This window comes from Dendropsophus ebraccatus, chromosome 3, assembly GCF_027789765.1.
Source record: "Dendropsophus ebraccatus isolate aDenEbr1 chromosome 3, aDenEbr1.pat, whole genome shotgun sequence".
Classification (NCBI taxonomy): Eukaryota; Metazoa; Chordata; class Amphibia; order Anura; family Hylidae; genus Dendropsophus; species Dendropsophus ebraccatus.
The window spans coordinates 117,143,857-117,159,318 of record NC_091456.1 but is presented as its reverse complement, the minus strand read 5'-3'; the positions used below and the strand labels follow the sequence as shown (position 1 = coordinate 117,159,318).

General features: G+C 44.9%; 1 protein-coding gene across 6 annotated transcripts in view; it reads right to left on the bottom strand.

Moving 5' to 3' along the window:
- The window catches only part of SEMA6B (semaphorin 6B), a 683,939-nt gene that overhangs the window by 110,898 nt on the left and 557,579 nt on the right, over window positions 1–15,462 (bottom strand). The window lies entirely within an intron of this gene.

Here is a 15,462-nt window from a genome sequence, read left to right as displayed (position 1 = left end):
TAGGCAGCTGTTGTATCTCCAGTGTATTCAAGTATTATAAAGCTCTATTGTATTTCTAAAGATCGCCAAATCTCATCATGCTGCCGAGCCAGCGCTAAGGGGTGGTCAGCTTGTGACAAGTGCCCGTGGGGTGCTTCAAACCTACCCAACATCTGTCCCCCTGTGTTGCTGCTGCTCACCCGTTGCCGACCGCTGCAATTGTATCTGCATCTCCATACAATAGTATGCTGTGCAAGCTTTGTAGCTCTTTAACCCCTTAAGGACCGGGCCTGAAATGGCCTTAAGGACCGGAGCAAATTTTATGAATATGACCAGTGTCACTTTATTCATTAATAACTTCGGGATGCTTTTACCTATCCGGCTGATTCTGAGATTGTTTTCTCGTGACATATTGTACTTCACATTCCTTGTAAATTGGAGTCGATACTTATAACAAATCTTTATGAAAAAAACCAAAATAACGTGAAAAAATTGGGAAAAAATGCATTTTTCCAACTTTAAAACTTTTCTGCTTATACAGAAAATGGTTATACCACATAAATTATATATTAAATAGCATTAGCAACATGTCTACTTTATGTTGGCGGCAATTATTAAACTATATTTCATTTTTTTTTAGACAATAGAAAGCGTAAAACATTAGCAGCAAATTTCCAAATTTTCTGTAAAATTTCAAAATCAGGCTTAGGCTATGTTCACACTATGTATCTGTGCGGCTGTATTGCGGGCTGTAAATCATCGGCCGTATTTTTCCGGTTCATGCGTACGCTGGAAAGTATACGATATACGGCTGCACAGTGCCGTATGCCTGCAAATTCACGGCCGTGGATTGACAGGCGGTCCGTACGGAGTACTTAAAAAATAGCCGGCAAAAATGCTGAATGCCGATGCCTCTAATAGTTAATATATTAAATTAATAAAACACATTGTCTTTCTAATAAAGTCCCTTTCGTTGTTCAATAATTTAATTCTAACGAATCCATCATTGTGCAATTAAATATACTGTTAAAATAAATATTTATATATACATAAATGTATATTTATATATATATTTATTTTTTGACAGTATATTTAATTGCACAATGATGGATTCGTAAGAATTAAATTATTGAACAACGAAACTGATTTTATTGCAACAAAAATGTGTTTTATTAATTAAATATTAATTAGTCCAGGAAGCTCCATTAAGCCGTTAATTCATTTTTTTTTTCAAACAAGTTTTATTAAACAAAAACATTGTACACCATGACACAGAGCATGATAACAAAATATAGGACACGCAGGACCTTGCAATATCATGTAACTAAACATAATGCTCTCAAGAAACAAATATTTTTTTTTTTATGAAATTTTGTGCAGAAGACTGCTGAAAAGACCTAATGCACAGAGTGATATAGGAACTGTATCTATATTATAAAGATAAAAGTAAAACTAAAGAGAGAAAGAGACGGCATAAACCAGCACTGCATATTTATAGAAAAGTAATATATCATAGTGTTAGATGAATAATAATAGTGAGACTATGGCAATTATTATTTTTAACATAATTTTAACATAATTAGAAGAAACATTTGATGTTTTAATTAAAGTAAAGTGATGATTAGTACAGAATGCTCTATTGCCGGCAATATGAATTAACGGCTTACTGGAGCTTCCTGTACTAATTAATATTTAATTAATAAAACACATTTTCGTTGAAATAAAATCGGTTTTGTTGTTCAATAATTTAATTTAAACGAATCCATCATTGTGCAATTAAATATACTGTCAAAAAATAAATATATATATATAAATATACATTTATTTATATATATATATTTATTTTAACAGTATATTTAATTGCACTATGATGGATTCATTTAAATTTAATTATTGAACAACGAAAGGGACTTTATTACAACGAAAATGTGTTTTATTAATTAAATACATTAACCATGAGAGGCATCGGCATTACTGCAGAGGATCGCAAACCCCGGTAATAGCGATTCCTGTAAACTGTTTCACTGCTTTCCCAGATGCATTCCAGAGGTGTTTGCATCACTTTCTAAAGATTTTATTTGTTATTTTTAGTTGAACCAGATTTCCAAGTAAATGACCCTATGTTTTCAGCCGCATGTCTATTTTTCCCACGGCCGTAGTTTCAGCCGCACATTTCCAGCCGCATAAAAAATACAGCCGCACAGATACATAGTGTGAACATAGCCTTACTATATTCACACTACGTATATTTCAGTCAGTATTGTGGTCCTCATATTGCAACCAAAACCAGGAGTGGATTAAAAACACAAAAAGGATCTGTTCACACAATGTTGAAACTGAGTGGATGGCCGCCATATAACAGTAAATAACTGCCATTATTTCAATACAACGGCCGTTGTTTTAAAATAACAGCAAATATTTGCCATTAAATGGCGACCATCCACTCAATTTCAATATTGTGTGAACAGATCCTTTCTGTGTTTTTAATCCACTCCTGGTTTTGGTTGCAATATGAGGACCACAATACTGACTGAAATATACGTAGTGTGAACCCAGCCTCCAAGTGTATTTGAGGGGACTGTATGTTAGAAAGCCCCACAAAGCACCCCATTTCAGAAACTGCACCCCCAAAACTCAGCAAAAGCACATCCAGAAAGTTTTTTTAACCCTTTAGGCAGAAATAAAAGCTAAGTGTGTAAGAAATTAGAAAATTTTAATTTTCTGTGCAGAGATTTTATTATAATCCAATATTTTTCATAATTATAAACCTATTACCATAGAAATGCACCCCAATATTTATTGCCCCGTTTCTGCAGTTTATAGAAATACCCCATATGTGGCCCTAATGCATTGTTTGACGCAACCACAAGCCTCAGATACAAAGGAGCGCCTAGTGAATTTCAATGGCTCCGTTATATTTGGTCATTTTTGACTGTACCACTTCAGGTTGGCAGAGGCTCTGGGGTGCCAAAACCTAAAAAACACCCCTAAAGGGACACCATTTAGAAAACTACACCCCTCAAGGAATGTAACAAGGGGTGCGGTGAGCATTTGGACCCCACAGGTGCTTCACAGATTTTCCGAACAATATGGCGTGAAAAAAGACAAAAGTAATTTTTACACTAAAACGTTGTTCTAGCCTTCAATTTTTCATTTTTATAAAGGGATAAAAGGAAAAAAAAAACACAAAACATGTAGGGCAGTTTCTCCCGAGTACGGAAATACCCCACATGTGGCGATAAAGTGCCAAGCGGGCGCAGGACGAGCCTCCAAAGGGATGGAGCGCCAATTGGCTTTTGGAAGCTGGATTTCACTGGAATGGATATCAAGGGCCACGTCGCATTTACAGAGCCCTCGTGCTGCCAAAACACTGGAAACCCCCCACAAGTGACCCCATTCTGGAAACTACACCCCTTAACAAGGGGTGCAGTAAGCATATGGACCCCACTGGTGACGGGCACAAATGTGGAAAAATGTGACGTGAAAGTGAAAATTTTCATTTTTTCACTTTCACGACACAAATGTGCCGGTCATCAAGGGGTCCATATCCTCATTGCACCCCTTGTTAGATTCCTTGAGGGGTGTAGTTTCCAGAATGGGGTCACTTGTGGGGGTTTTCCACTGTCTTGGCAGCACAATGGCTCTGTAAATGCGACATGGTGTTCATCATCCATTCTAGCCAAATCCAACCTCCAAAATCCAAATGGCGCTCCTTACCATTTGGAGGCTTGCCCTGCACCCACATGGCACTTTATGTCCATATGTGGGGTATTTACGGACTCAGGGGAAATTGCTCTACACATTGTGTTTTTTTTTCTCTTTTAACCCCTTGTGAAAATGATAAATTCAAGGCTAACCCAACATTATAGAGTAAAAAATGTAATATTTCATTTTCACGCCACATTGTTCCACATTTGTGCCCGTCACCAGTGGGGTCCATATGCTCAGTACACCCCTTGTTACATTTCTTGAGGGGTGTAGTTTCCATAATGGGGTCACTTGTGGGGGGTTTCAACTGTCTTGGCAACACAGGGGCCTTTTAAATGCAACATGGCCCCTCGAAATCCAATCCAGCCTCAAAAAACCAAATGGCGCTCCTTCCCTTTGGAGGCTTACCCTGCACCCGCATGGCGCTTTATGTCCACATGTGGGGTATTTACAAACTCAGGGGAAATTGCTCTACACATTGTTTTTTTTTTAACCCCTTGTGAAAATGAAAAAATCAAGACAAGATCAATGATTTAGTGTAAAAAATAAACAACTTTTACACTATATGTTAGTCTAGCCTTGATTTTTTCCTTTTCCACAAGGGGTTAAAAAAGAAAGTGAACACAAAACGTGTAGGGTAATTTCCCCTGAGTACGAAAATACCCCACATGTGGGCATAATGTGCCATATGGGCACAGGGCAAGCCACCAAAGGGACAGAGCGCCATTTAGAGGCTGGAATGGAGGATGGAGGCCATGTCGCAATTAAAAAGCTTGTGTGCTGCCAGGACAGTAGAAACCCCCCACAAGTGACCCCATTCTGGAAACTACACCCCATAATGAATCCAACAAGGGGGTACAGTGAGCATATGGACCCCACTGGTGACGGGCACGTATGTGGAACATGCTCTACACATTTTGTTTTTCTTTTTATCTTTTAGCCTCTTGTGAAAATAAAAATTACACTAAATGTTGGTCTAGCCTTGATTTTTTTCCATTTCCACAAGGGGTTAAAAAAGAAAATAAATGGAAATCGTGTAGGGTAATTTCCCATGAGTACGAAAATACCCCACATGTGGACATAATGTGCCATATGGGCACAGGGCAAGCCACCAAAGGGACAGAGCGCCATTTAGAGGCTGGAATGGAGGATGGAGGCCATGTCGCAATTACAAAGCTCCTGTGCTGCCAGGACAGTAGAAACCCCCCACAAATGACCCCATTCTGGAAATTACACCCCATAAGGAATCTAACAAGGGGTGCAGTGAGCATATGGACCCCACTGGTAACAGGCACATATGTAGAACATGTGCCGTGAAAATAAAAAATACAATTTTTTTCATTTTCACGTCCGAAATGTGGCAGTCACCAGGGGGCCATATCCCCGCTGCCCCCCTTGTTAGATTACTTATGGGGTGTAGTGTCCAGAATGGGGTCACTTGTGGGGGGTTTCTACTGTCCTGGATGCACAGAGGCTTTGTAATTGCATCATGGCATCCTCTAATGGCCAATTATTAGTTTATAAGGTTGAAAATGACAGGTGTCCATCAAATTCAACCTGTGTTGATCCAGAGGAAGGCAAAAAACCCTCGTAAGGCAGACAACAGTAGCCTCATCAATGGGAAAAAATTCCTTTCCGACTCCATAATGGTAATCAGAATAATCCCTGGATCAATGTGACCCCTGAAATAGGAATAAGGGGAAGAATTTTGAAAATGTATAACTCCAATGACGTGTGGTACGCCTTAAACCGATCCAGTATGCAGTGGCCGGGGTGATCAGGACAGGTGATCCCCCTGTTACGCCACACTCTGCACTTCTTCTGGGGTCTCCTGTTTTCCAGTGTGGGGGACGTCACCTGGAAAATGTTTTCCTGGTGCGATACGGGGTCCTTCATATCCAGAAGCGCTGGGTCCGCTCCATGGCTGCTAAATATTAGGGCTGTTATTACTGCTTCTGATATTTTCGGATCGTGCCGCAACAGTAACAGCTACAGTAGCTCGGTCAGCGAGGGACTGGAAGAGGGGGTGCTGGTATAAAAGTTATCCCCGTACAGGTGGTAACCTTTATCCAGCAGTGGGAAAATCAGTTCCCAAACGATCTTCCCACTAACTCCGAGGATGGGGGGGGGGCATCTGGGGGCTGAATTCAGGTGTCCCTTCCTTCATACACTCTAAGGGTACGTGCACACTGCGGAATGGTGAAGGATAACCCTTTGTGCATTCCGCAGCTAGCACCCACCGGCAGACTGATGCGGGCGCGCGTCTCCGTCCGTGTCATAGACTCCATTCTATGCACAGGCGGATTCCGCTCTCTGTCCAATGTGTTCATTCTTTGGACGGACGATGGAATCCGCCCATGCATAGGATGGAGTCTATGACACGGGTGGAGACACACGCCTGCATCAGTCCGCCGGTGGGTGCCAGCTGCGGAATGCACAAAGGGTTATCCTTCGCCATTCCACAGTGTGCACGTACCCTAAATCTGTAAGTGTACCCTGAGGTACTCTCACAGAGTTTGTAGAATTTCACGCCATACCGTCATCTCTTATTGGGACGGTACTGGCGGAAAAGACGTGTCTGGGGGCAGCGTACACTACGCTACCCCCAGACACGTCACTGGATGATGAGGATGAGGGAGGATGAGGATGAATGGAGGAAAGAAGGATTCCCCCATTCATCCTCACTGGCTGTTTCGGTGTCGGAGGCAATAATAGCGTATGCGTCCGACACCAAAAACGCCTTGGGGGCCATTTTTATATGGGGATTGGTATATGGGGTATGTAGTGGTGTAGTGTAAAGCTTTATTCAATGTATTGTAGTGTAATGTAGTGTTTTTTACGTTTTTTTTTACATTCAGTATAAAAAAAACCCTATGCCAAAAATGGTGTTGCTGATAAATGCCGCACTTATGTGCGGCACTTATCAGCAGACCATGGCAGTAGGATATAGAAAAAAACACCCTACACCAAAAAGTAGGAGTTGCTGATTAGCAGCGCACTTACGTGCGATGCAGATCAACACTCAGCGGCGTAAGGGTGCGGAAAATACCAAAAAATTAAATAAAATAAAAAAACATTTACTACATGCTGAACATCCCTATAGCTGCTGATAAGCGTATTACACTTTTGAGCCGCAGGGCAGCAGAGCGCCGAAAAAAGTCGAAGACATCCGAGGGGCCGACGGAAAAGGCCGAAGACCCGAACGGAAAAAGATGACGTCACGGAACCCGGAAGACACCGATCGGGTCGCCAAGATCCGGTGAGTATGGCCAAATACCTGCTCTGGACCACTCAGCTACCTAGCTGAGGGGTCCAGAGCAGGTATTTATTACTTTTGGGGACTTTGATCGCCGTGATCGGCCGGCCGGTCACAGCGATCGGGACGTGGCACCGTGGCCACCATTACTTTTAACAGTAATCGCGGTCGGTGCCGTCCTCGGACAGCACTGGCCGCCATTATTTTACGGCTCATCGGGTCACCAATGGCCCGGAAAGGTTCCGAACGCCGCTATTGGCTGATCTGAACTGATCAGCCAATAGCAGCGATTGTCGGCATGGTGGGGGTTAACAACCCCCCATGCCGACAGGGAGAGATGGCCTGCAGTGTATTTCTGCAGGACATCTCCCCGATCGCATGCGGTTGGTCTGCGGCGCCCTCTTAAAGGATCCGCGTACCGGTACGTCAAGGGTCCTTAAGTGACAGTGATCCATGACGTACCGGTACGTCAGGGGTCCTTAAGAGGTTTAACAGCTGATCAACGTGGAGTACTGAATGGTGTACCATACTAATCTATTTTAAAATGCTAGATAAACTCCATGTTTTCTATAGCTACACATTTTCTATAGTTCTCATGCAACGTAGTGCAGGTACATACAAGCTCAAATAAATCATGCACTTTATTTTGAGGAAGAGAACAAGGATCCCAAAATTAGTATTCTCATATGCATTGTCCCAATAAACTTTCAATAATTTTTTTCACCCTGGACACCTCTTATCCATTTTTGGAGCAGTGCTGGCTCTTAGTGAGTACAGCCTTTGGCCTTTAAATTTTTTTCAGTTTTTACTATCTTGAGAAAAGGGCAGGCATTTTATAAGGCTGATTAACCTCTTTAGGTTAATAGTAGTGATGAGCGAGTACTAAAATGCTCGGGTGCTCGTTACTTGAGACGAGTATTTCCCGATACTCGAGTGCTTTTTTCCAGTAATGAACCCCATTGAAGTCAATGGGAGACTCAAGCATTTTTTGAGGGGACTCAAGTTCGGTAGAGAGAAGGTCATGTGACAACACAGGGAACCATTAAAACAGATGTAGCTTATCATGAACCACCCAAAAATTCAGCCTGACACAGCATAGCGGTGAGGACAGAGTGAACAAGGTAGAAGCGGTACCCAGTCAGCCTTCCAAAAATTATACCAGACCTAGGATGGCAGTGAGCTCACAGAGAACCATTAAAAGTGAGTGAGGAAGAAAGTGAGCCTCCCCAAAATTAGGCGAAACACTGCATGGCATTGAGCACACAGAGAACTGCCGGGATCAGCAGTAGCCAACACGGAGGCCAGGTAGGAGCAACAGTAACCAACATGGAGGCCAGGCAGGAGCAACAGTAACCAACATGGAGGCAAGGGCAGGCACAACAGTAGTCAACATGGATGCCAGTAAAGGCCCAGCAGTAGCCAACGTGGAGGCAAGGGCAGCATGGTGGCTCAGTGGTTAGCACTGTAGCCTTGCAGCGCTGGAGTCCTGGGTTCAAATACAACCAAGGACAACATCTGAAAAAAGTTTGTATGTTCTCTCTGTGTTTGCGTGGGTTTCCTCCTGGTACTCTGGTTTCCTCCCACACTTAAAAACATACAGATAGGTAAAGCGCTGCGGAATCTGTGTGCGCTATGCAAATAATAAAAAGAAAAAAAAAACAACAACGGCAGGCACAGCAAAAAGGAGGCAAGGGCAGGCCCAGCAATAGTCAACATGGATGTCAGTAAAGGCCCAGCAGTAGTCAACATGGATGCCAGTTAAGGCCCAGCAAAAAGGAGGGAAGGGCAGGCACACCTAGTGAGGCTCCCCAAAACTAGGTCAGACAGTGCAGGGCCTTGAACACACAGATAACCATTACAAATGAGTGAGGAAGCAAGTGAGCCTCCCAAAAATTAGGCCAGAAGCAGCATGGCATTGAGCACCCAGAGAACCATTACAAGTAAGTGAGGCAGCAAGTGAGCCTCCCAAAAATTAGGCCAGAAGCAGCATTGCATTGAGCATCCAGAGAACCATTACAAGTGAGTGAGGAAGCAAGTGAGCCTCCCAAAAATTAGGCCAGACACAGCAGGGCCTTGAACACACAGATAACCATTACAAATGAGTGAGGAAGCAATTGAGCCTCCCAAAAATTAGGCCAGAAGCAGCATGGCATTGAGCACCCAGAGAACCATTACAAGTAAGTGAGGCAGCAAGTGAGCCTCCCAAAAATTAGGCCAGAAGCAGCATTGCATTGAGCATCCAGAGAACCATTACAAGTCAGTGAGGAAGCAAGTGAGCCTCCCAAAAATTGGAGTGAGTCCAGGGGCTGGGATATGTAGTGGACATGAACCCGGGTGCTGACAGCTAACTGGCTAGGCCAGTTGTCAGTCAGCACTCACCATCAAGGGTGAGACCCCGGCCATGGCTGCAAAAAAATAAAATAAAACAGCAGGCTGGTTGGCTGGGGCGTGATCGGCGGGCCCCCGGCAACCAGTCCCGCTCCTCCGCAGACGTAGTATGACGTCAGAGCATGGCAATGAGGACACAGAGAACCATTAGGAGTGAGGAAGCAATTGAGCCTCCCAATAATTAGGCCAGACCCTGCATGGCGGAAAAAGACTCGGCAGTTGGCTGAGAATTGTAGGAAGAGGAGGAGGAGGAGATGCCAAGAATCTTCATGTTTAGCTGCTTTCCCCGGGTGAACAGTTGAATTCAGGTGAAATCCAGGCTTTGTTCAATTTTATAAACGTCAGCCTGTCAGCACTGTCAGTGGACAGGCAGGTGCGCTTATCAGTGAAGATGGCACCAGCTGCACTGAAGACCGGCTCTGACAACACGCTTGTGGCAGGGCAGGCCAGCACCTCCAAGGCGTAAAGCACCAGTTGGGGACACGTATCCAGCTTTGAAACCCAGTAGTTGTAGGTAGCAGACATCCACGTCCACTCCTCATTGTAAATTTGAAGTAGCTGGTTGACCTGACTACCGCCTCGCACCGAGGTTGTCATCTGGCATTCCACAATGGCTCTGCGTTGCTGGTAAACCCTGGCTACCATCTGGAAGGTGAAATTCCACCTTGTGGGCACGTCGCGCAGCAGTCTGTGAGCCGGCAGTTGCAAGCGCCTTTGCACTGCCCTAAGGGTGGCAGCATCCGTGGTTGACTTGCGGAAATGTGCACAGATGCGCCGCACTTTGGTGAGCAAGTCAGCCAAATTGGGGTAGGTCTTAAGAAACCGCTGCACCACTAGGTTGAACACGTGGGCCAGGCATGGCACATGTGTGAGGCTGCCGAGTTGCAGAGCCACCACCAGGTTTCGCCCGTTGTCACACACAACCATGCCTGGTTTGAGGCTCCGTGGAGCCTGCCAAAAATCTGACTGCGCTGTGTCGCCTCTTGTCGCCTAAGCTCAGCAGTTTCAACATCGCCTGTTGGCGCTTATCTACCGCACTGCTGATGCTACGAGATGAAGGCGACATGCTCTTGGAGGGTAATTGGAGGAGGAGGAGAAAGAGGTGTACAACTCATGAAAGACCGCAACCGAGGTAGGCCCCACAATCCTCGGGGTGGGCAGCACATGAGCGGAACCAGGGTCAGACTCTGTCCCAGCCTCCACCAAGTTGACCCAATGTGCCGTCAGGGAGATTGAGTGTCTCTGCCCACCAGCACTTGTCCAAGGTGGACCTTGTCGCTGACCGCGTTGGTCGGGGCACGGATAATGTTATCCGACACGTGCTGGTGTAGGGCTGGGACGGCACACCGTGAAAAGTAGTGGTGGCTGTGGACAGAGTACCGAGGGACAGCCACCGCCATGAGGTTCCTAAAAGCCTCTGTCTCTACCAGCCGATAGGGCAGCATCTTCAAGCTCAGCAGTTTGCCTATGTGCACATTTAGGGCTTGTGCATGCAGGTGAGTGGCAGTGTACTTGCGCTTCCGTGCAAAGGTCTGCTGCAGGGACAGTTGAACGCTGCACTTGGACACCTTGCTGGAGGGTGTGGAGCATAGTGGAGGTGAAAGGGCGCATGTAGGGTGGGAGGCGCTCGTGCCTTGGGCCTGGGCGGGGGGGACTGACAGAGCCAGCACCTGTCACAGGGGAAGGAGCAGGGGTGCGACTTGCAGTCAATGAACGACCTTGGTTCCACTGAGTGGGCTGTTTAGCACTCATATGCCTGCGCATGCTGGTAGTGGTTAGGCTGGTAGTGGTGGCTCCCCTGCTGATCCTAGCGTGGCACACGTTCCACACTACGGTCCGTCGGTCATCCGCAGTTTCTTTAAAAAACCTCCAGACTTCGGAAACATCTAGCCCTGGCCACGGGAGTTTGACTCTGTGAAACAGTTGCTGATCTACTCGCTCTGCCCACCCCTCTTCCTCTTCCAACCGGTCCTGCGGGTGAACTTGCCTCCCCCTCAGAAGCACGGTCTTCACTAGGCTTATCCACCCAGCTCGGGTCAGTCACCTCGTCGTTATCCACCAGTTCTTCCTCCAATTCCTCACCCTCCTCCTCACTTTGAGTTACATTCATAACAACAACCTCACTGTCTGACAACTGGGTCTCACCGTCATCATCATTAGACACCTCTTCTAAACCCGCTTGCAAGTCCCTACTCTCATCACCCACTGACTGCGTGAGCTGCATAGTTTGGGCATCAGGACAAATCGACTGCTCCAGTTGCTCTGACTCAGGGAAGGGTCCAGAAAAGAGTTCCTGGGAGCATGGTGGTGGATTTGAATCAATTCTTTCCCTGGAGAACCAGGCTGTGGGGAAGGAGCTAATGGAGCAAGGGTTCCACTCCCTTGGGTACCGTGGGCGGACTGCGTAAAAGACTGGGTGGTGGATAAGTTACTGGACACATTATCCGCTATCCACGTGATCACCTGTTCACACTGCTGCGGTTTCAATAATGCTCTACCTTGAGACCCCATAAGTTGGTCAAAGAATCTAGGGAGTGGACGTCTGTGGTGTGCCACTGCTGCCTCCTCAACAGGTGCTGCTGTGTCACCCTGCCCTGAAACACGGCCTCCAGCAACCACATCACTTGGAACCCCACACCCACGCCCTCAACCCTTACCCCTGGGGTTCACCATTTTATGGACACTGCACAGTATGGAACTGAGATAGGCCTTGCATATGAAATACAGATACCTGGAAAAATAGTTGTAGTAACCAATGGTTTGGTGGAGCTGTACGGTGCTATCTGGTATGGGCACCAACTGTACACACTTTCTGTCACCCCTATCCAATGAGCAGTGAAGTTCTATGCAGGATGCACTACAAATCCCAGCAATACAGTGTAGTACACACTAGTTTAGGGGGTGCTTGACGGTGCTATCTGGTATGGGCACCAACTGTACACACTTTCTGTCACCCCAATACAATGAGCAGTGAAGTTCTATGCAGGATGCACTACAAATCCCAGCAATACAGTGTAGTACACCAGGACCACCAGCCCCAAAATCGAAAAGGAGTACACTGAGCACTTCTTAGGGGTTTGTATGCAACACCTAATGTCCCCTTTCTGCCAGAAGCCGGTCACCACAGTGTGCTGGTGCAATCGTGGTAGCAGCACTGCAACTCCCAGCCAGCAGTCTGTAGTAATAGTATTAATAAAAGCTTTTAGCCCTGAAAAGGGCTGTTTGTATTGCTAGTATATACCCTGCCTACTGGAACGCTAAATCCTACACTGGCACTCTCCCTGACCAGCAGCAGCTCTGTCCCTCATCTCTCACAACATGCGTCTGAAGCGAGCACTTCTGGCGCCGAGTTTTATATGGCAGGGTCATCTGATCTGGCCAACCAATTGCTGTTATCGACATGTATGGGTCCCACGTCATCGCAGGATGTACCAAAGAGTCTCCTGCATGTTTATTGGCTGAGAAATAGCATCCAAACTTACAGGAAACGGATGATAAGATTTCCTCGAGTATCGCGAGATGCTCATCCGAGTAACGAGTACCCTAATACTCGATCGAGTACCAAGCTCGGACGAGCACGTTCGCTCATCTTTAGTTAATAGATTACATGTAATGTCTTACTATCATCATAAATGCTGATAAAATGTAATTATTCTAAGAAAAAAAAATGAAGCCAGTTTATGTTCCAAACTGTTGACACTGAGATAGCTTTTACGGCAAGGAGACAAATGAAACATTCATATATCCAGCTGTGCTATCATAACATGCTTTTATTCTCTGGTTAAAAGAGTCAAAGAGGCTTTGCCACCCTCCCATCCCAATCCCTGTTCGATTCACAGTCAGCTGGGAGCTAAGACCTGCTTCAAAATGTAGCACCTGCACACAAGAGCAGAAATAAGATTTAAAAGAAGGACTCAGCACTGAAAGCTGTCAATTAAGCAGGGATAGAGGTGGGAGAAGGAGGGGGCATTCCAGTCTTTAGTATTTCATGGGTTTGGAGAAACCTCTTTTACACTTTGTTCCTGAAAATAAAAAAATTCTGTTTTGGAAGCATGAATGGATATAAAAATTACACTCTGTCTTCTTGATCTAACAGCTAACAGTGTCAGCAGTTTGGAATGTGAATTGCAGATGACAGATTTCCTTTAAAAGTAATGTGTCATCAGAAAATGATTTATAGTTTTGATGAACTTTTGGTGACTTCTTTCTAAGTTGTCATTTTACTATTTTTATTATAAAATAAACCTGAAATCTTCCACTTTTCATTCCCACCACTGGGGCTAAAACTAAGCTGAGACTTTCTGTGCTGTCTGTGGTAATAAGATGAGGTATGCTATAAAGTAATCTGTAAAGCATTATAGTGTCAGGTTACACCAATAAATAGATAGCATCAATACAAGACAATAGCAGCTTCCTGTGATATGGCCTCTTCAAAGGTCACAGAGCACAGTTAGTAATGTTTCACATTAATCTCAAGGGGACAAAGTCTGTCTGTTGTCGTCTATGTTCATGAGCCTGGCTTTAAAGGGCATGTATCACCTAGAATTTTTTTTTACTGATTAAATCCACATACTAAAATGTGTTCTTTTCTTCTAATCTGTTTATATTTTATGATTACTTTTTTATTTCCTTTTTGTACATTGTTATTGGGGCTGCAATCTTGCCTGAACAGTTTTTTTTACAGCATTTAGTTAAAAGCTTTACAGCAAGACTCATTGACATTGTAGACAACACTCTGTCCCCTTGAGATGAATTTGAAACATTACTGAGCAAACTCCATAACATTTCAAGAGTTCATTTCACAGGGAGCCTCTATTGTCTTGTACTGATGCTATCTACTGGTGTCACATGTTGCTGCAATGCTGCACAGATCACTTTCCAGCAGCTTCCTCTTATCACCACAGACAGAACAGGAAGTCCCAGCTTAAGACCATAATACATGGCCCGATATTAGATGCACTCACTTACCGAGCCTATTACACAGCTTTATGATCCTGCAGCAATTGCTGCAAGATCATAGTGATGTCCGTGCAGTCCTTGCTGCACATACAGAGATTAGTAAAGAAATATGTTACCTCTTCACGCTCTTTTGCTCCCTTTCAATCATTAAACAGTAGGTCATTTTTAGATGACACATTCCCTTTAAAGCAAATCACTACATGCTGTTAAAAACAGCTCACGTAAGATGGCAGCCCTCATAAAAGGTGAAATTAAAAAAATTTACAGTCAGGAAATAGAAACAGTTTAGAAGAAAACAACAAGTTTTAGTATATGGATCCAATCAGTCAAAAAAAATAAATAAAGGCAATACATGCCCTTTAAAAGGGTACATACGGTACGAACCCGTTGATCTCATTTTCCTATGTGGTACCATTTTTATTTATTTAGAGTATTAAGATTTTAAACTAAAAAGCTAACTAGTCAGTTTGGTGCTCTGGGAGTATTTCTCGACCACTCAAGGGCTAGTATGTTGCCTCCTACTTATGTATAATCAACTATGCATAAGTAGGCACATCTCCTTCCTATGCATAAGTAAGAGGGGGCATATGAGCCCATGGGTGGACAGGATGGTATACTAAGGGGCAGCGGAAAGCTCTTAATGCACCAAACTGACTGATTCGCATACAGTGAAACCTCCTGAGCAGACCACTCCCCTTCCAGGCCAATTTTTTTGTGTGACCGATTTTTTAACCATTATTTTCAATAGCAGACCCCCTGATCTGACCAAAGACCACTTTTTTGTACAGAATTTGTAGCTGAAGACCCCCATAAAAAGACCAGACGCAGGACTTACATGTTAAAATTGGTACCCAACAGCGCTGACAGGGCCATGATGAAGAAGGAGGGAGCGCACAAACAGGACAAGAGAGGGTGGAAGGTGGAAGGAGGAGGAAGCGTGGCTGAGCTGGGAGAAGGAAGAAGGTGTGCCATAGAGTTCAAGAACAGCACCCAGAGTGGAGCCATGCGGGGAGCAGCCCAAGCAGTCACTTGGACCCCCTCAGACTAAACCTCCTCCTTCCCTGGTAATTAGTATCCTCTGCATCACACGGGCACAGAGAAGCTGTGCCTGTATCATCCGTAGTGTGCCCCGGCTTTCGTTCATAGCCGGGGCCTACAACAACTGCTAGCAC